The sequence below is a fragment of the Canis lupus genome, chromosome 7 (assembly GCF_011100685.1).
Source record: "Canis lupus familiaris isolate Mischka breed German Shepherd chromosome 7, alternate assembly UU_Cfam_GSD_1.0, whole genome shotgun sequence".
Classification (NCBI taxonomy): Eukaryota; Metazoa; Chordata; class Mammalia; order Carnivora; family Canidae; genus Canis; species Canis lupus.
In genome coordinates this window covers 23,411,194-23,439,187 of record NC_049228.1, presented here as the reverse complement: position 1 = coordinate 23,439,187, position 27,994 = coordinate 23,411,194, and the positions used below count along the sequence as shown (strand labels likewise).

The 27,994-nt window shown below is 34.3% G+C and overlaps 1 protein-coding gene and 1 non-coding gene across 7 annotated transcripts in view; both read right to left on the bottom strand.

Moving 5' to 3' along the window:
* The window catches only part of COP1 (COP1 E3 ubiquitin ligase), a 243,488-nt gene that overhangs the window by 21,646 nt on the left and 193,848 nt on the right, over window positions 1-27,994 (bottom strand). The window lies entirely within an intron of this gene.
* MIR1843 (microRNA mir-1843) lies at window positions 2,440-2,499 on the bottom strand. Its single transcript, NR_049349.1, has one exon. It is a non-coding gene; the product is annotated as a microRNA mir-1843 (primary transcript).

Sequence of the window (27,994 nt, the reverse complement as noted above, 5' to 3'; positions counted from 1 at the left end):
TGTATGTGTGTAGACAGAAACACATACACATATACATACCCAGGAAGACACTGGAGACTCACCTCCACCAGAATCACCAGACTGTCATCCCTCCTCCTTGTCTCAAACTTATTTTTTTCCTGTTAAGACCTTCTTATATTTGGTATCCAAAGGAAGTTGTGTTTACATTTAGAGTAAACATAACAGAAACTGTTCTCAGGGGTGGATATTAAAACTATTTAATGACACTGACCTATCAGAAAAAAACTAATATAGCTATACCATTACTTACCTGATTGTCCCTGATTTTAGCACATCCCTGGCTATAAATGTAGGTTATAATTCTATTTAATCTTTAAGTATAAAGTAAAGACACAAATATTACATCTTACAATAGGATTTAAAATTCATATTGTGAGGATCAAATTCTGAGCTTCCTCAAGACCTCAAATAGCAAAGAAGACGTATAATTGATGGTGCGGAGTGCAATGTACAAAATACTTGTCTTCACATTCAACTAAAACCATCTCTAATTACTATGTCAGCTTTGATTTGTTATATATATATATGAGGATCACTCAATTCCTCTATCATATATCTGATTTGAGTAGAAGCCAGCTGTCACCTACAGATTTACTGGAGTCGGTAGAAGGAGATAGTTTAAGGGGCATATATGATCTGGCAGCAAAAGGGTGAGGGCACATACGTAACAACATAACATAACATCTTCATGGAAGATGAAATGGAAGAACACGGTAGTAAGCAGATTAAAAACAATGGACACATTGCAAAGGATTTAAGAACACAAGGTTAAGTACTCCAATTCTTGGCCTTGGTTAAAACATCGTAAGAATGATAGAGTTGGTGGGGACACCTCTCAAATATATTTGTAAACATATCTTGAGATAGATTCAGTCATAAGACATTCTCTTCCCTTTTGAATTAGACCTCACTAATATTTATGTTCATGATTTTTAGTCAGAGGTCATTTTATTTATTTATTTTTAAAGATTTTATTTATTTATTCATAAGACAGAGAGAGAGAGAGAGGCAGAGACCGAGGCAGAGGGAGAAGCAGGCTCCATGCAGGGAGCCAATGGTGGGACTCGATGCCAGGATCATGCCTTGGGCCAAAGTTAGGCGCCAAACCACTGAGCCACCCAGGGGATCCCGTCAGAGGTCATTTTAGTGAAGGGTCTTGAATCTAGATTTGGATTTCTTAAAAATATTTTATTTATTTATTTATTTATTTATTTATTTATTTATTTATTTATTTATTTATTTATTTATTTATTTATGAGAGAGCGAGCACAGGCTAGGGGAGGGGCAGAAAAGCAGACTCCCCACTGAGCAAGGGAGCCTGACACAGGACTAGATCCAAGCATTCCAGGATCACAACCCAAGTCAAAGGCAGACAGATGCCTGACTGAAGCCACCCAGATGCCCAAGATTTTAATTTCTTGTGTAAAGAAGTAGAGCACAAATAATATAAGTGAGAGGCACCTGGGTGGCCTTTGGCTCAGGTCATGACCTCAGGGTCCTGGGATGGAACCCTACATCAGGCTCCCCACTCAGGAAGTCTGTTTGTCCTTCTCTCTGCCCCTCTCCCTACTTGTACACACACACTCATTCTCTCAATAAAATCTTTTTTAAAAAATAATACGAGTACAAACTCTTAAAATGATTCATCAAAACGAAGATAAGAGTAGACTAATGACTTCTAAACAGTTTAGAAAAATAAGGCTACTTATTCAATATCTGTCTGATCCAGTAACTGCCCAGAGTAAGAAGTATATGGGGATTTGAGAATCACAAACAAGGATAGATCCCCACCCAATGAGTTATAAATAAACCCCTTGTGGTTTGCTTACAAGCACCCTGGTGCTATGCATTAGCAAATGCTACTACAGCTCCTTCCCCTGCTGACAGCTCCCCCCCTCACCTGGACCCTCAGCCCCCTCTCCCCTGCTCACAGAACACACACACTAAGAAAACCTAAGATTGCAAGTTTAGTACTAATAAGTTAATACTTAGTAGCTAGCTTTGCCCTGGTAATAAGCATTCCTAAAATTTGTTACAGACTTAAAAGTTTACATAAACTGTGTTTGGAAAAATTGCTTTCTTAATGACAAATCAATTCCTAATGAGAAAAACTTCATGGAAGCTACCTCTGATTAGCTTCCTCATATCTACAGACCTCTACTGATAGCCCTGATGAGTTAGTCAATGTGATCTCTCAGGAAAAATAGTATTTCTAAATTCATTCCACTTCCTGGCTGTAGGTTCCTGAATTCAACAAACAATATCTAATCTTAAAACCATAAAATATTTAAAAACCAGTTAAGATGGATGCAGAAGTAACCTTACTTGGTTGTCTATTAAAAACCCAGTACACTTAATTGGCTGAAAGAGTAAACAAAACAGCACAGAAAGCTGCACTTGGAATGTTGGTTTTAAGGTTGTATGGAGGGGAACGATCAGACTTAGCCAGCTGTCCTAAGCCAGACAGAGACCTCCAGTTTATGTAGGATCACTGCAATTTGTAGACAAAAGGCAGTTTTTCCATTTGTCCACATGGTTGGTTACAGGTTCCATTATTTGTGTGTTTCATTATTACGAAACCTTTAGTTATCCAGTCTTTTCTATACCAACGTCCCACCTGTAAGAGGTTCTCATTTAAATACATATTAATGCATTCAAATAAACTATAAGGGAAAAAAAACAGGATTCAGAGAGATATTATAAAACAAACCATTAAAAAAACAAACAGCATATAAAATCAAAGTGAGGGATCCCTGGGTGGCGCAGCGGTTTGGCGCCTGCCTTTGGCCCAGGGCGCGATCCTGGAGACCCGGGATCGAATCCCACATCGGGCTCCCGGTGCATGGAGCCTGCTTCTCCCTCTGCCTGTGTCTCTGCCTCTCTCTCTGTGTGTGTGTGACTATCATAAATAAATAAATATTAAAAAAAAAATAAAATAAAATCAAAGTGATCTTTAGGAATAAAGGTTGTCAAGAACATATACAAAAGAAGGAAGACTGAGATACATATACAAAAAAATCACATACATCCACCACCTTTCCTTCATTTTCAGTGCTTTCCAAACTCTTCTCCTTACCCAGCCCTAATCAACTTAATTTTCCTTGCCACATAACAACTCAAATATTATCTTTCAACAGCCACAACTTCCCTCACATACCAATACCTATGAACTCTGGATGCTCTCCTGAATAAAGTGTGAAAACAATGTGCTTGCAATCATGTATATCTGACAGAAAACAATTACTCCATACTGCTGATCAATACTGTGGAGGGCCTCTGACCACAGAACTGTGCATTTCTAAGGGTTCTATTTGCACAATTCCTCCAGAAAACTCTGGCAAAAACTGTTTCAAAAGATTTGTACTACTTAAGGATACCATCTAACACAGGAGAAAGAGCAATGCATTTAAGACATGGGGACCTGGACTGCATTTTGGTTTTGTCATAGTATTGGCTTCATCTTCTTGGAGACTCAATTTTTTCAACTATAAGGCCAGTAATTTTAGGTACTTCACAGAATTTTTATGAAGACTCAAAGAAAACATAGTAAAGTATTTAACCAAAAAGGAACTGGCATATAATAAGCACCAAATAAGTGGCAATTCTTTCTTTAAAAAAAGGATTTCATTTATTTATTCATAAGAGACGCAGAGAAAGTGGCAGAGCCATAGACAGAGGGAGAAGCAGGCTCCTTGCAAGGAGCCTGATGCAAGACTGGACACCCCAGGACCACGCCCTGAGCTGAAGGCAGATGTTCAACCACTGAGTCACCCAGGTGTCCCAGTGGCAATTATTCTTAATAAAATACTATAACCTAAATTAAAAAAAAATAAGATTTATTAATTTGAGAGAGAGAGTGAGAGAGCAGGGAGGAGGGGCAGAGGGAAAGGGAGAGAAAAACATACATAGACGCCATGCAGGCCTTGGAGCTTGATGTAGGGCTCAACCTCATGACCTGAAATCAGGACCTGAACCAAAACCAAGAGTCAGACACTTAACCAAATGTGCCACTCAGGTGCTCCAACCTAAATTTCTTTACAGGGCAGCTGGGGGCACCAGGATGGGACAGTTGGTTAAGCATCTGCCTTTGGTTCAGGTCATGATCTCAGGGTTCTGGGGTTGAGTCCCACCTTGGGCTCCTTGCTCAGTGGGGAGTCTGCTTCTACCTCTCACTCGGCTCCTCCCCCCAACTGGTGTGCTTGCTCACACTCTCCCAAATAAACAAATAAATAAAATATTAAAAAAATAAAAAGGCAGTTGTCTGAAGTATGACTATCCTAGTATATCAGAGTCACCATATTCATGATCTTATAAAATTGATTAAAAACATAAAGTAGAGGGTGCCTGACTGGCTCAGGTCATGATCCCAGGGTCCTGGAATTGAGTCCTGCATCAGGCTCCCTGCAGAGCCTGCTTCTCCCTCTTCCTCAGCCTGCCATACCTCCCTGCTTGTGCATTTTCTCTCTCGCTGTCAAATAAATAAAAATCTTTAAAAATAAATAAAATAAACAACAAAATAACATAAAGTAGGCTACCTAGAGGTTAAGTATTTTTAAATTTTATCTTAACTCTTTCCTAGAAAACTAAGATCTTATTATGACAGCTACTGGTTTTTTTTTTTTTTTTTTAGTTTTTTTTAGTTTTTGTTTTTTTTTTTTTTTGCTTTCAAAGTAGAAACAAGGAATAACACAGGGCCAACACTAAATGAAGTACAACAATTAGAGAAGAATATACTTGAATGGCAGCTCGTAAAGTACATTCTATAGGTGCATCAGTAGCTGTTAAACACCAGAAAACAAGGAGAGGAAGGAGATGGTTAACAGAGCAACAAAAAAGTAGAGATTGAGCTGGGCAAGGATGAGAGGATAATTTATATAAGTGGGAAAGGAAGAACAAGGCAATACAGAAATTTTTAGAATAAAATGACTTGGGAGAAGATATAGCCAGGAGGAAATAAGGATGTTAATAGGTCAAAGTTGGAAGGAAAAATCAAAGGAATAGCATTTCATAATAAATTTCTTTTGGTTTTATAGAATAAATTCCTGAGCTCAATGAGTGATTTAAAATGACCTCATAGCAGGGCGTCTGGGTGGCTCAGTCAGTTAAGCATCAGATTCTTGATTTAGGCTCAGGTCATGATCTCAGGGTCTTGAGATTGAAACCAGTGTCTGGCTCTGCACTAGTCACAGAGTCTGCTGGAGATTCTTTCTCTCTCTCTACGCCCCTCCCCCACAACTCACTCTTTCCCTCTGAAATAGATAGATAGATATCTTTAAGTTGACCTCACTTATTTTTGTGGCCATTTAGAGTTTCTGAAAATTTAAATGAAATTTGTTAATTCAGTAAATACTTTTAAAGCAAATATATAAAGAGAAAAAAGCTCAACAATTGATACTTTATAGTATTTTGTCACTTATGAATCCATGAGCAGTGTGTTAAAAATAAAGATTCTGAAGCTTCCAAGTTGGTGAACACATCCAAGTGATAGGAAGATAGCTTGTCCAGAATAGGCATGAAAGTTCTATTCTCCGCTGCTGCCACCACGACCACCGCCAGTAGCTTTTCCTATGCATCTTTTCCATTTGGCATTCCCTGAGTTGTATCTTTTATAGTAAATTGGAAAATGTTTAGTCAAATTTGGCTGATTAAAAACCAGGACATGCTACTCTTTGGGAGACAGATCTTTGACTCCAGGTTTAAGACCCTGACTTACTACAAGCACTACAAGAATGCTCTACCTCTTATTTGTGCTACTGAGGAGATCAGAAAAAATCCCAGGCTATTATTCAACGTTCCCCCTGGAGTTGGGTCTTTCCAACATCTTCTAAAGTGACCAACTTCCTAATGTGGCTCTTGGAAGGGGTTTGAGATGATAATATCTAATTACTCCTGTGAAACAGATCTGTGTGGACACTGCTAGAAACACTGGTTTTCCCCCTTAGCAGATGGATACATTATTGGATCTCTACAGATTTCCACGGTGGGATCAACACTGGATGTGTTGGGAATGGAATCTTTGTTTTCCCATGTAATTTTAGGATATTTAATAAAAAGAAAGAGAATTATGCATTCCATAAAGAAACAACAACAACAACATGGAAGTTCCTGGGTCTCACACTCTTTGAAACTTTAACTTAATAAGTCTGAGGTTTAGAAACTTGCATTTTTAATACAAAACCCAGGAAATCAATCATTCTGAAGTAGATAATCAGTAAGACCATACTTTGAAAAAAGACCAGTACAGATACTGGAGACTATCTATAAATGTTGAGTTCAAAGAAAGGAGAAGTCTGCATTTTTCTGCTATTGGTCAAGGGGTAGGTGAGAGTAAAGTGGAAAGATTTCCTTGTTAATTAAAAAAAAATATATTACTGGATGCCTATTTACCTGATCCAATGCAAGGCCAAGATCAAGATGAACAGGATAAGAGTGTTTAACCTAATGGGGCTTTTAAATTAAATGAAAATGATTATATATGTAAAGCTAATTTTAATACTTTTACATAGTCTATATAAGTTTATTTACTTAAAAAAGCTATTACATTCTGTACTGGAATTTGAAATACAGAAGTGGTTCACAAAAATTTAGTAGAAAATTTAACCTCACAAATGGAAATATATGAGAATTTAAAATAATTAAAATAAAATGGGAAATTGAGAAGTAGGCTGTTACCTATGCTAGTGTGGTTTTACATGTACTAGCAAGTAAATGTCCTATTCTCTTTTCTTTCACTCTATTTCCGTATTTTAAATTAGTCCATAACAAAGGAAAATACATGATATTAGCACAACTTCACAGAATGAAGTTCTGACCTCTTCACCTCTATTTTCAAGTGGTATTATAGTTGCAAAGGATTCGAGTAAGACTGAGGTAAAGAGTGGGATAACACAATGAAAAATCAGATGTTGACTTTTACTGCATGCAGAGTTACAAGTTCTTAAACGTTACACATTTTTCAGTATTTATTGTTTATGAAGTAATGGGAATAACTAAGAGCTATTCTGATAGAACAATTTCTAAGACTTAGAGTTACAGAAAAATATAGTGGACTTCCTTGTGAAGCAGGAGCTCCTTGTCACCAGAAGTATTCAAAAAATTTGAAGGATATCCTATTAGAAATGTGATAGAATTCATTTCTACATTGGGCAAAAGATAAGGATCTAATGGTAGTAGTCATCTATCCAATGAACACTCTGCTTCTTCTGTGGCTGCAAAACTCAGCAATGAACTTCCTGTCTAATGATATAATACGTAACAAACAGAAGAACAGAAAAGAGCATCTGGGCACAGTGAGCAGCAAGAAAAAATACACAGGGTAAACAAATTATTAATAAGGTATCTGAGGGTATTTGATCAGTTCAGTGTTGCTGGAGAGAAAAATGTGCCTATGCAAGTGGCAGGTGATTGTGCTGAAGAAGTAAGTGTTAAATGTCATGTAAAAAGCCTAGATTTTATTCTGTAACCACCAGGCATTTTAAACAGCACAGGTAAATTAGCCTGAGACTACTAGGTGATGGCAGGGGATGATGAAAGCCTGAATTAGTAGGGGTAAGTGGCAGAGTGAAAGGGGACAAAATAGAGGATGGATTCAAGATTTTTTTTTTTTAAAGATTTTATTTATTTATTCATAGAGACACAGAGAGAGAGAGGCAGAGACACAGGCAGAGGGAGAAGCAGGCTCCATGCAGAGAGCCCGATGCGGGACTTGATCCAGGGTCTCCAGGATCACGCCCTAGGCTGCAGGCGGCGCCAAACCACTGCGCCACCGGGGCGGCACTGGATTCAAGATTAATAGGATAATGAGATCATATCTGTGCTTAGACACACACCAAACTTGTTTTTACATTTCTAAGATTTTCCATAATGGTCAAAACTTTGCATTTGTATAGATTTGATTTTAAATTTATAGAATGACAAAGAATAGGGGTGCCTGGGTAGCTCAGTTGGTTAAGCATCTGCCTTTGGCTCAGGTCATGATCCTGGAGTCCCAGATTAAGCCCCACATCAGGCTCCCTGCTCAGCAGGGAGTCTGCTTCTCCTTCTGCCTCTCCCCTCTCTTGTGCACGTGTGCACACACGTTCCTTCTTTCTTTCTCTCAAATAAATAAAATCTTAAAAAAAAAAACAAAAACAAAGATGGGGGCACCTGGGTGGCTCAACGGTTGAGCATCTGCCTCCAGCTCAGGTAGTGATCCCAGGGTCCTGGGATTAAGTCCCGCATCAGGTTCCCTTTAGGGAGCCTGCTTCTCCCTCTGCCTATGTCTCTGCCTTTCTCTACGTCACTAATGAATAATAATAAAAAAAAATACTGAAGGATTGTATTTAATAAAATTTTAAAAATTAATCCAGTATTTTCCATGTTGTAGTAAATTGTAGCAATAGTCTACATTGTCTGAATTTCTATAGAAATCTCCTTGGTTCATAATAGAATACCAAATTGGCATAAATACATCTTCACACCTATCATTTACATACAAAAATTCTGGCAAACTTTATAGACTTTCCTTATTTGAGACTAAATAATTAAAAATCCTAATGGGTTAAGATGTTATATCTATTTTCCTCACACTTCAAAAATTCTTGTCACTGGCTAAACAGGTCTTGAGACTTATTAGCAAACATATTTAAAATAGAGAATTTAATTGCTACTACCAATTCAATACCAAATTGCCTTTTGTAATTGAGATTGCTTTTGTCACTAAACTAAATGATTACATGTCATACAGCAGGGGAGGGTTAGGTTACAAATGAACATATGTTATAAACCATATTTCACAAAAGGTAATTATCTCTAAAATGTTTTAAGAAGGGCAGCCCTGGTGGCTCAGCAGTTTAGCGCCGCCTTCAGCCCAGGGCCTGATCCTGGAGACCCGGGATTGAGTCCCACATCAGGCTCACTGCATGGAGCCTGCTTCTCTCTCTACCTGTGTCTCTGCCTCTCTCTCTCAGTAATGAATAAAAATATATTAAAAAAAAATGTTTTAAGAAATAAAAACTCTATTACTATTAATACAGTTATGAAATATGCTGACAATACACAAATTTAAATAGCAGGAAGTGAGTCTAAGATAATTAAAAGTGACTGTTTAAAAATCTCTGATATCAGGCAGCCTGGGTGGCTCTGTGGTTTAGTGCCGCCTTTGGCCCAGGGCATGATCCTGGAGACCTAGGATAGAGTCCCACGTAGGGCTCCCTGTGTGGAACCTGCTTCTCCCTCTCTGCCTGTGTCTCTGCCTCTCTCTCTCTCTCTCTCTCTCTCTGTGTCTCTCATGAATAAATAAGCAAAATCTTAAAAAAAAAAAAAGTTCTGAAATTAAAAAAAAAATCTCTGATATCTGTAAAAGTAATACAAGTACTAAAAACTAGAGAGCTCAGCTTAGAGATGGAGAAAGCTGGAAAGAGCAATACCCCTCTGATTACAAGACAAAAAGCTGAACTGTTAATTAATGACATTTCTTGAACCTGTTAAACAACTGAGTCCACAGGCCAAAACAATCTAAAACCAGAAAAAACTGGTATGTGCAGGAGAGAGAATGCCAGAGTATTTGCTTACCTGAAATGGAAATAGCTGGGTAAATCAGTAGGAATTTTAAGTTAATGTTTAATGAAATGATACAAGGTAGACAGCATGGAATGAATGTGAGGCTCCCACAACTATAAACACTAGGGATGGAGGAGAAGCATAGTCTTTCAAACTTTTCTTCCATGATCCCCACCAGGGAAGACTGAAGAGAATCTTCATAAAACTTCTCATATGGTATCAGCTGGAGAAGAGAACAGCAACCATTTTCTAAAACCATGTAGATGCACACCTACTCCATCCTCTAAAGAACAAAAGGATTAGTCTGTAGAGAAAAGGGCTGGGGGTGGGAGGTGGAGGAGGTTATAGTCTGAGAGCAGTGGCAGAACTGACTGTAGTTGAGGGAAAGGAACAGGAAACAAAATGTTTACTCTGCGGTTGGGGCCAGAACATATGCTAGGCCCAGCATTTCATTTGGAAGATGGGCAGAAATAACTGAAGTTCACATCCCCAGGACCTAGGTTCACAGGACCAGACTTGGGCAGACAATTAATCAAAACTCTCTTCTCATAACCACCCCTACACATAAACAAGCACTAAGGAAAAATAATATATAAAGGAATATAGCAAGGATTGCTACAAGAGACAGATTTGCTCTAAGAAAGAAACAGTGTAAAGGGCAGACCAAAAACCCAGCAGAAAACACATTTAGAAAAATCCTCTGGCAAAGTAGCCAAGACTCTAAACACAAAGTATTACTAGAATATGGTGCAATGAGGTTACGTAATCATAGCAAGAACAAGGTGTTTTTAAACACCTTAAATCATGACTACATTATTAACACAACCCCCACAATGAAAGTTGGCAGAATCAAAACATGCTCATCCACAGAAAAACAAAAACAAAAACAAAAAATACCCTCAGTATCTATTGTCCCATACAATACACATGGCTTTTTACCAAAAATTATAAGGCATTCAGGGAAAAAAAAAATCTGAGGAAATATTAATCATTGAACTAGATTCAGGTATGACACAGATGTTGTAACTATCTGAAATGAAATAACCATGATCAATATATTAAAGAGCCTGATAAAAAAGGTAGAGAATGCATAAACTCAGATACTTAATTTCAGCAAAGAAATTTAAACTATGCGAAGGAATAAAAAAGAAATGATAGAAACCAAAAATACAGTACAGAATGAACATTGCCTTTAATGGCATGATCACTAGACTTGACAACTTTGAAGGAAAGATAAGTGAACCTGAAGATAGGACAACAGAAATTACCCAAACTAAAACACAAGGGACAATGAAAGTGGGAAGAAAAAAAAAAAAGTAAATAAAACAGGATAAAATAGATAGTCCAAGGGCTGTGGGACAGTATCAAATGCACGAACATATATACATAATAAGCAGAATATCAGAGGTGAGAGAGAATGGGGCAGAAAAAAACATTGAAAAAATAATGACCTAAAACTTTCTAAAGTTAATGACAGAAACCAAGCCTAGATACAAAAAGTCCAGAGAACACCAAGCAAGACAAGTACCTTAAAACCCATATTTCAGCATATCATTAAGAAATTGCTGAAAATCACAGACAAAGAGTAAATCTGGAAAGGAATCAGAGGAAAAACCAGGACACATTATCTACAAAGGAGCAAAGATAGGGATTACAGCAGACTTATTATGAGAAACCATGGAAGCAGGAAGAAAATGGAGCAAACATCTTTAAAGAGCTTAAAGGGGGGGGGGGGGGGCTCAAAGGGAGAAAAAAAAACCAAACCCTGTCAATGCAGAGTTCAATATTTAACAAAAACAGCTTTCAAAACTAAAGGATAGGTAAAGATTCTCTTAGACAAAAACAGGGCAATTCACTATCAGAAGACTTCGTCAACAACAAATATTAAAGGAACTTCTTTATACGGAAGGAACAGGACGCAGGTAAGAAACTTGTATTTATACAAATAAATTATGAGCATTGCAAATAGAATAAATGAAGGTAAAATGACTTTTCTTATTTTTAATTGCTCTAAAAGATAACTACCTAAAAAAAAGTAGTCACATTAAAAAAAGTAGTAACACTGTATTGTGTTGATAGCATATATGAAAGTAAAATACATGACAAAAGTAGTACAAATGATAATATAAAGGAATTGGAAATACAGTGGAAAAGGTTCTTACTCTACCTTTGAAGTAATATTAATACTATTTGAAAACACAGATTACTTTTAAAGATATTATAAACTTCATGACACTCACTAAAACAAATTTTTAAGTATCAACAGAGGTGATAAAAAGGAGTCATTAGGAGGTAGGAAAATGGTAGATTTTAATCCAAACATTATCAATAATCATACACCAGTTAAAAGGCAGAGACTGAATAAGTAAAAAAAGAGCAAGACCCAACTATATGTCAACTGAATCAAATCCACTTTAAAGATAAATACATAAGTAGATTCAAAGTAAAAGGAAAGAGAAAGACATATCATGCAAATACTAATGAAAAGAAAGTTGATAGCTACATTAATTTCACAGAAAGCAAACTTCAAGAAAAGGAATATTTTCAAGGATAAAGAGAGACATTACCTTATGGGTTATTTCCCCAGAAAGACATAACAATCCTAAATGTATGCACCTAACAATGCTACATTGACATACTTTTGCAGCACTGATAGATCTAAAAGGAGAAAACAAAATTCACAATCACATTTAAGACCTCAATACTCCTCTCTCAATAAGTGATTGAGGAAGGGAGAAAATCAATAATGGTTTTCAATAGATGTCATATATAGGACACTCAGCACAAAAGCAGAAGGGAAGGTATCTTTATTGGATGAGAGTTTTTATATTTTATTGGGATTATATTAATTATCATTAATCTATGATAAACTGAGATGCATACTGTAATTCCTAGAGCAACTAAGGAAAGAAAATAAAAAATAGTAAAAATTACAACTTCAACACTGAAATGAAAAAGGCACATTGAAAAGCATACCACATAGCACTAAAATATGAACAGAGAAAAAAAAGCACAGATAGAAAGCAAATAGCAAAATGGCATATATAAGCCAAGCCAGTTTAATATTTGCTTTAAAAATAATTTAAACAATCAAAAGGCAGAGGTTGTAAGACTGAATAACAAAAGAACATTCAACTATATGCCACCTATGAAATACACCTTACATTCAAAGATACAAATACATTGAAATTGAAAAGACTAAGATAATACACCAAAAAAGCTGTTAACCAATAGAAAGCTAGAATGGCTATATTAATATCAGACAAAATATATCTCATGACCAAAAATATGACAACAGGCAAAAAGGAACATTTCATAATGACAAAAGAGCCAATACACATCAGGGAACTATAATAATTATATATGAAACATCACACAAAATTACATAAATCAAAATCTGACAGAATTGAAAAGAGAAATGGAAAACTGAACAACTTATACCTGGAGATTTCAAAAATCCCCACTCTGTATAACTGACAGAACAACTAGACAGGAAATTAGTAAGATTATACAAAAACTGCAAAACACCATCAACTAAGTTGACCTAATTAACATTTATAGAAGAGTCTACCTAACAAAACAGAATACAGATTCTTGTCAAATGCACATGGAACATATTTGAAACCAAGAAACTAATTTTAATCCTCCCCCCCCCAAAGTATAAGTCAGGCATTCTTCAGACCACAACAAAATTAAACTAGAAACCAGTAAGAGGGACACCTGGGTGGCTCAGTGATTGAGCATCTGCCTTACACCCAAGGTGTGATCCCAAGTTCATGGGATTAAGTCTCACATAGGGTTCCCTGTCGAGAGCCTGATTTTCCCTGTGTCTCTCATAAAATCTTAAAAAAAAAAAAAAAAAAAGGAAACCAATAAAGGTAACCGAAAAATCCTCAAATTTGGATATTAAACAATACATTCCACATAACTTGAGGCCAAATAGAAAATATCAAGGGAAATTTTAAAATATTGTGACCTGAATAAAAATTAAAGGAATTTAAGTATTAAGTACAGGTTCCTTTTGGATGTACTTTTTCAGAAATAGTGGAAATAGGTGGCAAAGTGCTAAGAAAGGTTTGTTATATACCCTTTGTTCATTAACATTTTATTTCAAATGCTAGGCTAATGACCATTAAAACTTCCTTCTGTACTGCTGCTGACCATTGATTTTTCTCTGGAAGTCACAATAAAGCTAGAGTGTATAGCAATTACCTGTTACTCTTTTAACCGACATGCTGATGCTCCAGAATATTTCAAAATACTTTCAAAGAGAGAATGAAAGAGGAAATAAAGTTAGGTGATAAGATATTATGTGCTTTGGCATTGGTGAATACTACTCCTTTCAACAAATGGATATGTTTTTTGAAAAAATTATGAATATGTACCTATATGTATATATAAATACATGCATGTTTAGAGGGGAAAAAACAAAACAGTTCTACTTCCCTAAAAATACGAGTTTAAATTTATACTGGTGAGTCATTTATTTTACAAAGTAGACTGTTGTTTGAGATAAAACTTCAACCAAAATATCACATATATTTTGAACAGTGATAAAGTGGGGAAAAAGAACTAGTAGGCAAATTAATATAATAACCACTTACTTCCAGGACCTCAAATTCAAATTATAATCAATTCACTCAATTAAATTTGCCACCCACAATACTTAAAAAGAATACAAACACAAAACTTAATGCCTTGAATTCCCCATCAGGTGGAATAATCTTTTCAAGACATACCTCTTTGATGGGAAAAATCTATAGGTCTCAGTTCAGAACTGAAGTAAACTTACACAAATGAGAAAAAAAATCATGTTCTTATTATCTGAGATACTACACTTGAATCACTTTACAATAAATGAGGAAGAAATACTAGATCTAAGAGAATATACTGGTCATTAACTTACAGTGTACATAATAAACATGTCTTCCAAATTTTAAAAGGGTAATTTTTTATACATAGGCTTTCACTAGGAGGTAAAAACACCCAATTAACAAACAGTAAAATGAAATTATATTTTCCTACTGTTTGGAGAGGAATGGAAACTGAATCTTGCACACTGAAACAAAAAACAACTGAACTGAAATTAACATGTAACTGCTCATGCAAAATGTAGAGTTAGTGTATTTTGTTAACAACTGACTTTTACTAAGTTCCCCAATTAAAATCTTCTGTTTAAACACCTAGGTGATAATGCAGAAAAGACAATTGTTTACACTATAATAAAATTTTCATTTATAAAAACAGAAATATAGAAAATTATAATTAAATTTATAAGAAAATTTACAACTAAATAATTCAACAACCTTTTTTGTTATTTTCAACCTACATATAACATGAAAATTCTATTTCTCATTCTTCTTTGATATTCCCTATAAATACTTTCAGGACCGACCACCAGGCATACTAATTATCAACAAACTATGAGAAAGAATACACAAATTATGGATGCAGTCCTTTTATTTCAAAGTAGGAATATTTTACTCTAAACAATTCTTCCTATAAAGCTTATATTAAAACATGTTTTATATTTATTCAAAGTTATATTAATAACTTTTGGCATACCCCATAAAATAATAAGCTGGCTGAGATACAGAAGCCCAATTGAAACTTCTTTTCATAAACAGATTTAATATTCTTGATGGCGAAAAGGTGCTTTTTTAATCTTATTGACCTGTCCTTGATCTTTACATGTGAGATTATGTGCAGATTATTTTTTATGGAATTATTTCTATATGTATTTTGTTAAAATAGAAAATCATGAGATTTTTAAATTTTTTTAATGTTTAAACTGAAGTATAGTTAATATACTGTGCTATATTAGTTTCAGATGTATGATACAATGATTCAACAATTCTATACATTACTTAGTACTTATTACAGTATGTGTACTCTTTAATCCCTTTATTAATTTCACCTACCTGCCCACCCACTTCACCTCTAGTAATTACCAGGCTGTTCTCTGTATTTAAGAGTCTGTTTGTTTCTTTTGTTCTTTGCTTGTTTTATATTTCTTAAATTCCACAAGTAGAGTCATAGTATTTGTCTCTCTGACTTATTCTACTTACCCTCTAGGTCCATCCATGTTGCTGCAAATGGCAAGATCTCATTCTTTCTTATGGCTGAATAATATTTCATTGTGTATAAATACTACATTTTCTTTACCCATTCATCTATTGATGGATACTTGCGTTGTTTCCATATCTTGCCTATTATAAATAATGCTGCAGTAGAAACATGAGTGCATGAATCTTTCTGAATTAATGTTGTTTTCTTTGGGTAAATACTCTAGTATTTACTGGAATTGTATGGTAATTCTATTTTCAATTTTTTGAGAAACCTCCATACTCTTTTGCACAGTGGCTGCACCAATTTGCAATCCTACCAACAGTGTACAAAGGTTCCTTTTTCTCCACATCCTCACCAACACTTATTATTTCTTGTCTTTGATTCTAGCTATTCTTTCTGACAGGTGTTAAGGTGATAATTCATTGTAGTTTTGTTTTGGAATTCCGTGATGAGTGATGTTGAGCATCTCTTCATGTGTCTATTGACTATTTGTATCTCTTCTTTGTAAAAATGTCTATTAAGGTCCGTTGTCCATTTTAAAATCAGATTATTTATTTTTGGGGTGTTGAGTTGTAGAAGTTCTTTACATATTTTGGCTATTAACCCCTTATCAGATATATCATTTGCAAAAGCCTTCCCCCATTCAGTAGGTTGCGCTGCCGCTTTGTTGATGGTTTCCTTTGCTGTACAAAAGCTTTTTAGTCCTGATAGTTGTTTTCTTTTTTTTCTTTTATAAGATTTATTTATTTACTCATGAGAGACAGAGAAAGGCAGAGACATAACCAGAGGGAGAAGCAGGCTCCCTGCAGGAAACCTGATGCAGGACTCAATCCCGGACTTCGGGATCACACTGAGTGAAAGGCAGACACTCAAATGCTGAGCTACCCAGGCATCCCTTATTTTGGCTTCTGTTTCCCTTGCCATAGAGAAATGTTTCTGTGGCTGATGTCAAAGAAATTATTCCTTGTGTTTTCTTCTAGCAGTTTTATGGTTTCAGGTCTCACATTTAGGTCTTTAATCCATTTACATTTTATATGGTGTCAGAAAGTGGTCCGGTTTCATTCTTTTGCATGCAGCTGTCCAGTTTTCCCAATACCATTTGTCGAAGAAACCTACTGTATATTTTTTTCCTCCTTTGTCATAGATTATATTGGCCATACAATTGTGGGTTTATTTCTTGGCCTTCTATTCTGTTTCACTGATCCATGTGTCTATTTTTGTGCTAGTACCACACTGTTTTGATTACTATTTTATATATTTTACATTGAAATGTGGGATGGTGATACCTCCAGGTTCATTCTTCCTTCTCAAGATTGCTTTGGCTATTTGGGGTCTTTTGTGGCTTTATACAAATTTTAACATTATTTGTTCTAGTTCTGTGAAGCTTTTTTTTTTTCTTAACTATATATTAATAAATCAATGTAGAATTCTTCATACAATTGGTCTATTCTTTTTTTTTTTTTAAGATTTTATTTATTTATTAGAAACAGAAAGAGAGAGGCAGAGACACAGGCAGAGGGAGAAGTAGGCCCCATGCAGGGAGCCTGACACGGGACTCGATCCCAGGCCTCCAGGATCAGGATCACACCCTGGGCTGAAGGCAGCACTAAACCGCTAAGCCATTAGGCTGCCCCTGGTCTGTTCTTTGTATGACAGATGTACTTTATATGAATGTCCTATGATGTGGGTTAAAATTCTTATGCACAGACAAAAAATCTCATTTGAATTTTACAACAGCCCTCTGAGGCAGTAAATCTGCTGTTGCTTCCTTTCTTAAAAGACGAGAAAGCAAAGAGGTTTGTTCCAGGTTTCTCATTCTTAAAATAATAGAGAACATGAATCTAGACTGGAAGAAGTAGAGGAAAAAAATGAAGGGATTAAAATAAAGAACTTCTATATTCTATAGGACCACAGTCATATTCTATGACCTTTTCTTTTAAATCTGCCAAGCTTATAAAAATTAACATAAAATTCAAAGTGAGAGCAGAAAATTAACATTTATAATTTTTAGTAACTGATATTGCTAGTACAATTTAATTCATAATTCTATTAAGTCAACTTGCCAGACTATATTTTGTAGCACCAATTTTTCATGAATATTTTGATACCCTTTAGGAATCTAATAAAAGCAATAAACTCTTTAGTAAAATAATCACATGTACATGACAAACTTTTTCATATGCTTTTAGTGTGTCAAAGAATGTCCTAAAAGACCTTGTGGGATAGGTTCCATAAATTCCAAGTTAAGAATTTTGTAGTACACAAAGAGCTCCAAAGGACCCTTAAGAGTAAGCAACTTATAGTAATTGCTAATCTAACTAATACACATATTTGATTTAACAAGAAGGTTTTAAAAAAAGGATTCAGTCCTGGAAAACTAGTTAATCACATCAACTAAGTACTAGTCTGAAATGTTAGAATTACTATCCATTCTATTTTGGTTAGAATTTTAATGTTAATAGAGCTAACTCATGCAAATTTACAAGACTACAGTGGGATCCTGCAAATTTAACTTCAAATGTATCTCCCAAATTCTTGGACCAAAGTAAAATCCTACCCCTACTGCTTTTGTTTTCTTTCCTACCACATCTTTTGTTGTTAATTAAACCAAAACCACAAATCAAAAGTTGAAGTCAATCACTCTTCTTAAAGCCCTTTATATAGTTGCACTGATAAGGTTCAAGGTTCTTAACATAGTCTAGAATGATCCTTAAAAAATATATCACTCTTCTTAATCTACCATTTCCCATTTCATCTCACACTAGTCCTGTTACATTCTAGCATGCTCCAAATATACAGGGTTCTTTCATATTCTTAAGCTTTTTTTATACATGCTGTTCCTTCTACCTAGAAAAATATCTGGAATAGATTTGCAGAACTTACATAAAATACTGAGCAAGACAGAAGGACAGGATAGATGCGGACATGTTCATTTTACAACTTTTACACATAAATTTATTACTAGTAGCAGTTACCATTTCTTGAAAACTTAGCATGCATAAGTGTTTCCCATGCATAATGTCATTTGCTTCCTAACAACATTTTGAGGTATTATTCATATTAACTCACTTCAAAAATGAGGAAGTAGACTCAAAAAGGATAAGCCATTTTCCAAAGTTTGTCATAGCTAGCAAAAGAACCAAGGTTTATACCTAAAAATCAGATTTCAAAGAATGTGCTACATGAAAATATAACTCATCTATTTCCCTCTTCTCACCTCATGGCCTCTTACCTTCACCTTCCCATCCCATCCCTGACAATCAGTGCTGGTATGCTTAAGAGAAATCATAGTGTAAAAACTGGTCTGTCTTTGGAAATCAAAATAATAACAGATATCCAAGCTAAAAAATAATCTGAACTTTCTGATCCAGTTTCTCCATTTACAGAATTTTGTATTACAAGTATAATATTGCAAGACAAAAGGAGAAAAACAGTAGGCCCCAAAACATTATTACTTAGGACTATGAAAAACTTAGAGGCAGCCTAAATGTTTAATAATAACAAACGGTAATTCATAATAAATATAAATGACTTTCACTAGCACTATGATATAAGGAGAGGAAATGCTTGGATGTAGTTAGTGAAAAAGCTAAATACAAAATGTACCTATAACATACAACTATTTAAGAAATGCAGGCTGAAGACTGGAAGGACATCCAAACATTAACTGCGGTTCTGTTTGGGTGCTACACTTACAGGGCAATTTTTCCTATTAACTGTTTTCTAAAAGTTCTTTTATTAATGGAGAAAAAGAGAACACATGAAAACAGAGATGAAGAAGGGATAAAAATAAGTCACTGGTCTGAATAAAATAAAACTGGATTTAGAGGGTCCAAATGCTGAAGTTAAGTTTCGGATCAGTCAGGTATTACTTTATGTATTACAACAGACTAAGAAGGAAGCTTGAGGTTACTTTGATTTGTTTCAAATCTTTTGATATACAACTTGTACATTATAGCAAGCACAAGAGAAAATTGCATAATAATTCAAATGCAAATGTTCTGCAAAGAACCAAAACCTCATGTTTACTTTAAAAAGTAATTGCCACTTATCACAAAATAAGAAACAGCACCTAAACTGGCCAGGAAATCTCCTCCTAAGGGTTTATTCACTTCTATTGAGAGCCAAGAGTTTCACTCTTAATAACACAGGTTAATGCAAGTCCTTATACCTAAAAGACATATACAAGCTTAAAAGTAATTTATGTTTTTGATTAATCTCAGTCAACAGAAAAACTACACCTTTAAACAAAATTACCAAAAACCAAAACCCTTTCACTCCATTAGTTATATCAAATGGAGGAGTTTAAAGTTAATATGAGATTTAAACAAATACCAACAAAAAATCAAAAGCCCAAAACCAAAGAAATCCTGTTATTATCCTTGAGAAGTGATTTCCCCCCGCCGCTTCATATCCCCAAAATGATAATTTGGAATGCAGAGAATAAAAAGGAAAAGGAAAAGGAAAAGGAAAAGGAAAAATAAGTAAAAGATGCCCCTAATGTATAAAACACAACTTCAACTCTGGTCAAAATTAGGTGGCTTTCTTCATTTCTACCTCTTCAATATAGAAAGACTGAAGCCTATTCTTAAAGATGGCAAGGACTCTGATGGAGTGTGTAAAATCTACAGGGTTATCAGGCTTTCCCTTATCAATAAAGACCCTTATAGGGATCCTACATTTATTTTGCTATCAATAATTCATGCTTTCCATTAATTTAAAAAAAAGGCTATTGTCAGATCTTAAAAATCCAGAGAAATGTAAAAAGTTAAGTCTTAAACCTTTACAAAATAGAAAACGGAGGAAATGTAAATATCCCTCATAAACAGAGTCCTAATTGAATTTTGAAGCTGCAAGGCTAACTTATTCATCGGGAGAGGCATAAACCCTCCTTTTAAATATAAATACACAGGGGCGCTTGGGTTAGCTCAGTGGTTGAGTGTCTGCCTTTGGCTCAGGTTGTGATCCTAGGGTCCTGGGATGAGTCCAGCATCAGGCTCTCCACAGAGAGCCTGCTTCTCCCTCTGCCTATGTCTTTGCCTCTCTCTCTGTGTATCTCATGAATAAATAAAATCTTAAAAAAAAGAGAGAGATAAATATAAATACCCATAGTAAGCCTCTACAACAATTATCCACTCTTATTAGTTGACTTTTGGATTTTGGAATCACTAGAAGGAAGCCTGGGTGGCTCAATTAAGTACCCAACTCTTGGTTTCAGCTCAGGTCTTGATCTCATGGGTCATGGTATCTAAGTCCTGCGTGGGGCTCTGTGCTCAGCAGGGAGTTTGATTCCCCCTACCCCCCTCTGCCTCTACCCCTCTCCCCACTTGTGCTGTTTCTCTAAAATAAATAAATAAATCTTTAAAAAAAGAACCATTATAGTCTACCATTAGTACAAACATCAAGGATTATCATGTGAATCAGAGATCTGACTGGTTAGTGAAAAACAATAAGAAAGGGCATAGGACTATGACTTGTGAAACTTAATTATTCTTGGCTACTAAAAATAAGAATTATATATATTAAGCCATATATTTCAAAAGTATTTAGTCTGGCATGAAATAAAATGCTTCACTTCATATTTATCAGGTGATAATACTACAGGAGGATCCATAAGGAATATAATAAATCTTAGCAATTTTTTTTTAAATAAAAAGCTAAACTCTTGGGTCTCCTAAAATTAACCCTTGTGAGAAATAAAAAAAAATTAAAATTACAATTAAAAAATAAAACCACTAAAAGTAAAGGCAACTATTACTGTTTTGCTCTCCTAACTTCTAGAAAGCAACTGACAAAGATATATTTGGTGTGTCACAAAGCCACAGCTCTGGATACTTAGGATTTAAAACAGAAAATTAAAAAAAAAAAAAGAACTGATCTTGAAGCCAGATTTACTTTCTATATAATCTATCCCTAAACTTACTTCCATCAGATTCGAAGACCCTGAAGACAAACATAAGCAATATCAATTGTCTATTTAATTCTCAATTACACATAAACACTTTGGTCATTTAAACCAAATGATTCAGATTTATTTTCTGCCTTTCTCTTTACCTTTCAGTTGGCTATCACAGTTCAAATAAAGAATCTATATTTTCATCCAAGTTAGTCTGCTTATCTAGAGTAAAAAAAGACTAATAAAAACAAGCCCAAAATTAAAAGCTTCTTTAGAGCAAATATAACATAGCGACTTTTCTTTAATCTACATAATCAGATTATTTCTAAATTCAGCAGTAATGACTTTTCATCCTAGAAATACCAATGCCACATTTTGTAGCTTTATTTGGAAAAATGCTACATAAAATAGTATTTAAGAAATGATGGAGTAGAAGATCTGAAAAGCTATAAGGATCACATCAGTAGAGAGATGCCATGAAAACAACAGGGATTAATAGGAGACTAGAGAAGTAAAATGCAAACATGTTTCTTTTCCCAAGATAGGATGCAAGTTTGAATTAGCAGGAAACATTTTTCTCTTAAACAGTTGCTGTCCTTAGTTAATTCTGATTTAAATAATTGCTGACTATATTTTTATTCAATTAGAAAATGATCATAATTTTTCATACATATACTTCAGCATACAAAACCAACTCAAGTAGCATTCATTAAAAACTTTTAAGTCAAGGAAATGATATTCAATATTCACTCTGTGGCCTTCTACTACTTCTAATAGAAATTTGGTAGAAACTATCAAAAGATAAACATTTAGAAACCAAAGTTACATCTCTTCCCATCCTAAAATATTTTGGACAGTTTTAAGTATGGTGGGATAATTATAAAAAAATTAATAATAGGTTAATGACATAATTCAGAATTCACTCTCAAATTAATATATTTCTTTTTTCCCTTATTACACAAGCTAAAAAAAAAAACAAGTAGCTTAAAGAGTTTTGTCAATTCTATGCTTCAAAATTGGCATATTTCAGGACAAACACTTTCAAAAAATTTAATGAGAAAAATTATAAGGACTATCCTAATGTAGGGCAAATTCCATTACAGTACATATAAAAATGACAATAATGATATATTTAAAATGTTGAGTGGCAGACCCACTATATCTAATTTTGTTGATTTCATTACAATATTCACCATAAAATATCTAAAGCAACAAATGTTTTCACAGAGGCTGTCCATACAGTAGTGGACATTAAGGTCAAGGAATATTTACACTTAATCCAATTAACTTAGAGAAAAAATAAATTACAGTGTTGCTTCAATATTTCACCACCTTCTTGTCTCCTCTCTTTTCTACTTCCCCACCCAATTCTAGTCTGGACACTAAGGGAAGAGTGGGGCACTTAGGAGATGGGAGCCATAGTCTTCCTGGAAGTCAGGGTCCATGCTCACAATCTTCTTTCCTTCCACGCCCAAGACAAGAGTTCATTCAGATTGGCCCTCTTCCAGTCAGGAAAATTTTCTAAAGTGTTATAAACCATCCAGCTAGAGGAAAGAAGAGAGGAAAGGAAAGATAAAAGGAAAAAGAGAAACAGAAATGAAGAAAGGAGAGAAGAAAGAAAAAGAAGCTCCTATGTTGTCTTCTTGGTGTTGACTGAAGAACTCAGGATAAGAAACAGCTTAAAATTGTGGGAAATTAATATAAATTAAAGGTTGAGTTTTTTTTTAACTTAAAAAAAAAAAAAAGGAAAAAGACCACATCTTGTTATTTTTATTTATGTCTCTTCCCAAGGGGATAAGGGAGTAGCTAAATCTCTAACAGATATTAGATATCTGTAATTAAAATCATTATGTTGTTAGCAGATGCTGGCAAACCATTTATGCCTCTTGGTTACTACGTCTAACAAATCTCTTTGCAATGGTAACATAAATCATCTATTTCCAAACTTGAATATTCACATAATTTTCCAAGAAGGCCTACAGAACTTTTTAATACAAGTCTCTACCCTCCTTCCTCTCTCCCCCTAAATAGGGCTTCATGGATCTAAGAACAGATGTTTTGTTTTAGATATATATATTTTTTGAAAGATCCCAAGATGATTCTGATAATTAGTCAGATTTGAGAATCACTAGTATATATAAATTTTATTATAGATACATTCTGCACTTCAATGAAAGCAGACTGGCTTTTTACATGTGCTTTGGTTTCCCTTGTTACTGCAATCTGCTGTTTTATACACAGTGTTTACTAAGTCAGAGAGGAATGCCTATCTCATAGATAAAAGCATAAAAATTGGAAAAACAGATATGATAAGTCTTTTTGAGAGACTAATTTTTAAAATACTAGCAATGTTGAAAGGGAAAGAAGAACAGGCTATTAATCTCACAAAAATATTAAGCTAATAATAAATAACAACTTCCCTATAATTATAGCTTCATGCACTTTAAAATTTTCAGTGCTTTTGAAAATAAGTAAAAGCCAGGAGGTTCTCCCAAGGGGCAAATTGGTAATTATAAAATAATTATATAGGTACCCATGAATGCTGATGTCAGGAAAACTAGTTTTCTTAAATTGATGTAATCTTGATATTACCACTGAGTTTCAAGTGAGTCTATTAGATGTTAGAAGTATCTGACACCTCTACTCCAGCACTTCTTTAGTGTCAAAGTTAGTATTTAATTAATTATTTAATTAATTATGTACCAAACAAGATAAAGGGCAAGCCTGAAAGACTGTATCACTCACTACAAAGATTATATACTAATTACACATTAGGTGCAAAGAATTTGCTTTGTGCTAAGGATAATCTAAAAATGAACGACATTAACAGCAAACATTGATATAGCTCTTACTATATGCTAAAAGCTATTCTAAACTCTTTATGTACATTAACTTATTTTAATCTTATAATAATCCTAAGAGGTAAATTACCATTATCACCAGGACTTTATAGATGAGGAGGGGGCACCATGGCTGGCTCATTGGTAGAGCACACAACTCTTAATCTCAGGGTCATAAACTCAAGCCCCAGGCTAGGAATGGAGCCTACTTCATAAAAAATTTTTTTAAAAACATAGATGAGGACACTGAACCATGGCATAGTTGAGGAACTTGTACAAAGTCACAGAGCTACTAAGTGGAAAATCTAATTGAACCTAGGTGACCTGGTTCCATAGTCTGTGCTCTTATTCAATACAGCAGGATACTTTTCTTTAAGGAGTTTGCAGATTAGCAAGAGTTAAGAGACATGAACACAAATAATAGCACAAGGCAGTATATTAATTCATTCAGCAAATATTTTTAATGAATAGGAATCATGAGAGATTTAGGTATAGAAAGAAAGATATCCTTAATACAAGGCTTTAGTTTAAAACACTTAAAAACGTGTTTCATTATATAAAGTTAGAAATTTCTTAAATTAAATTTATTCATTAGAAATAAGAATATATTGGGGAGCCCAGGTGGCTCAGCAGTTTAGTGCCACCTTCAGCCCAGGATGTGATCCTGGAGACCCGGGTACGAGTCCCACATCGGGCTCCTTACATGGAGCCTGCTTCTCCCTCTGCTGGGTCTCTGTCTCTGCCTCTCTGTGTGTGTGTGTGTGTCTCTCATGAATAAATAAATAAAATCTTTAAAAATAAATAAATAAATAAAATATAGAAATGTATTTTACAATGACTAAAAAAGATGCTCCCCCTTAGTATGGATATAACTATGTATAGTAGGAGTGATTTAACCTAGCTGACAGATTCCCAAGCCAAGGTTTGCTGGACTTGGTTTCAAGGGAGGAAAATTCCTGTCCCGACATCCTTCATTTTAGATTTATGGAAACTTTCAATGAATCCTGGTGTTTTAAACCACAAGAGAAAATAACCACCCTTAATAACAAATGGTTTTTCTGAGGATAGAGTATACATTTTCTTTATCACTTTTGAAGAGCTAAGGAAATGTTAAGTGTCCTTTATGAACATTGCCTTTTCCCATTAGATACCCACTTAGAATTGGTGACCCAAGATCAGGTAAGTATGTACGATGTGATTCAGAACTGATAAAAGAATAATGGGGGCACCCTGTGCAGTCTGAGTGGGAGTTACATGGACTCAAGATCTGCTTCCAACAGAAATATAGTGTCCCTTTAAATAGAAATGATGACTTAATAACAGAAATCGTCATTTGCATTCTTGAGTCAATTTATATTTCATTCCAACAGTTCTAAGTAAGGGACATGCCAACAGAAGGATCCACAGATACAGAACATACATAATCTCCTCTACCTAACTCCAGTCTCTGAATAAAGCAGTGATGATTAAAAAAAAAAAAATCAAGAATAACCAGTATTTACCTTAGCTTTAAAGCTTTACTTTCAAGACTATAGGGTGTGGGAGATAGTGGAATAGATTTTAATTACAAACACCAAATTGCCAAAAGACTATGATTATAAAGCAGTATTTCAATTGCATGGTATTTCTTTTTCAAGCAAGAATTTATCTTTTAAAAAAATAATTCTCAGCATGTACATACACAGTTTGTAAAAAATCAGAAGTTAATGTTTTAGAAAATACTTAGGGTAACAATTAATTAAAAATAATTACGTATTTACTAACAGAGTATTTTCAACCTGTTAAGATACTGGCATTATATCCCACATTTGATGCACATGGTGAAAATGAACCCCCTGGACTTTCTTGTTTCTTGGTGTGAGAGAAAATATAAATAAACTTTTCTGGAAGGCAAGTTAATTTCAATCAAAAGTCTTAAAAGTATTCATTCTCTTTAAATGGATATATCTTAAAGGTTCTCTTCTAAAGAATTAATTAGAAATTTAAAGATTTATTGCAAAAATATTCATGTAATCAAATTAGTAGTTATATACTAGTAAAAAGTAAACATTAATATTCTCAACAAAATAATGGTATACAAATTATAGTAAATTTTTAGAATAGAATAATATGTAGCCACTAAAAATAGTTTTTAAAAGTTAATAAAGGCAAAATATAAAGAATACCTGAAAAAAATAAGAGAATACATGATAACACGTAAAATACTCAAGTTTATTAAAAAGACAAACAATGGGATGCCTAGGTGACTCAGCAGTTGAGCATGTGCCTTTGGTTCAGGGCATGATCCTGGAGTCCCAGATCAAGTTCCACATCAGGTGTCCTGCATGGAGCCTGCTTCTCCCTCTGCCTATGTCTCTGTCTCCCGGTCTCTATGTCTCCCATGGATAAATAAAATCTTTAAACACACACACACACACACACACACACACACACACACACACTACCCATGAATGGAAAATAACATTAATTATATTCAACTTTACTATTGATTATTTCTGGAAAAAGTGCTAATAGATATTTTTTCTACTTTTTGCTTTTATAAATACGTTTAAATATACATGTACTCATTTCTAATTGTTTGAGTAATAAATTACAATAATGATCATCTAGTAAAAAATCCTAAGAGATAATGTTCCAAGATGATGACTTTATACTCCATCATAGTGATTTTTGCCAAGGATTGACCCCTACACCCTCTTTAAATTGCAAAAATTTTTCTCTGAATCAACTCTTAATTAGTTAAGAATAATTATTTAGTTAATGAATTATCCTGAGCATATCACTACTGCCTTTTAGGTATACCTAAAAGGATTTGAGGATTTAGGGATGTCATAGAAAGGAAGGAAAAAGGATGGAAGGGAGGGAGGAATAAAACAAAACTATGTTAGACCATATTAATATCTACTGAAAATTGTGAATATATAGTATATTTTAGAAAGAAAGGTTGAAACTACAACTGGCATAGACTGTCAATTACCCATAGGCTTTATTAATACAGATAATGGCTGCTTCTAAGAAGTATCAGCAAATTTTACTACATCTGGACACAAGAAGCCAACTAAATTATATGGTACTTTTCAAAGTAGAGTCAAAAATATGAATTGAAACTGCCCACTATTTTGTATATTCAAAAGTATAAATTTGATTGCTATCTATGGAAATACAGCAAACCACATTTACTTCAAAGATTGTATAATCATCATTCAAATGGAATGTATCTGGATGTGTAATATGGATACAATACATTCAAATACACAGTTTTAGAATTTACAGTTCTTCTTCAAGTAAGCGGATAGCAAAGTTCCTTTATTACAGCAAGTTAAACATATGATGAAGTTCTCCTCATTTATAATTAAAAAATAACCAATGAGGAAATAAATTCAAAATCCTAAACAAAGGTAAAATAACCTTATTCTTAGTAGTTATTTCTCACAAATCTATTATTTTAAAAATCATGAAAATTAATACTGATGTAGGCAATATAAACAGTAAGATTTGGTCTTGGAAAGAAAAACCCTAATAATTTGGCAATAATAGAACATCTTATATCAGTAACTCTAAACTACTAAGGTTTCTTTAGTTAAAACGTCTTCAAAGTGAATTAAAATAATAAACTAAAACCAAAATA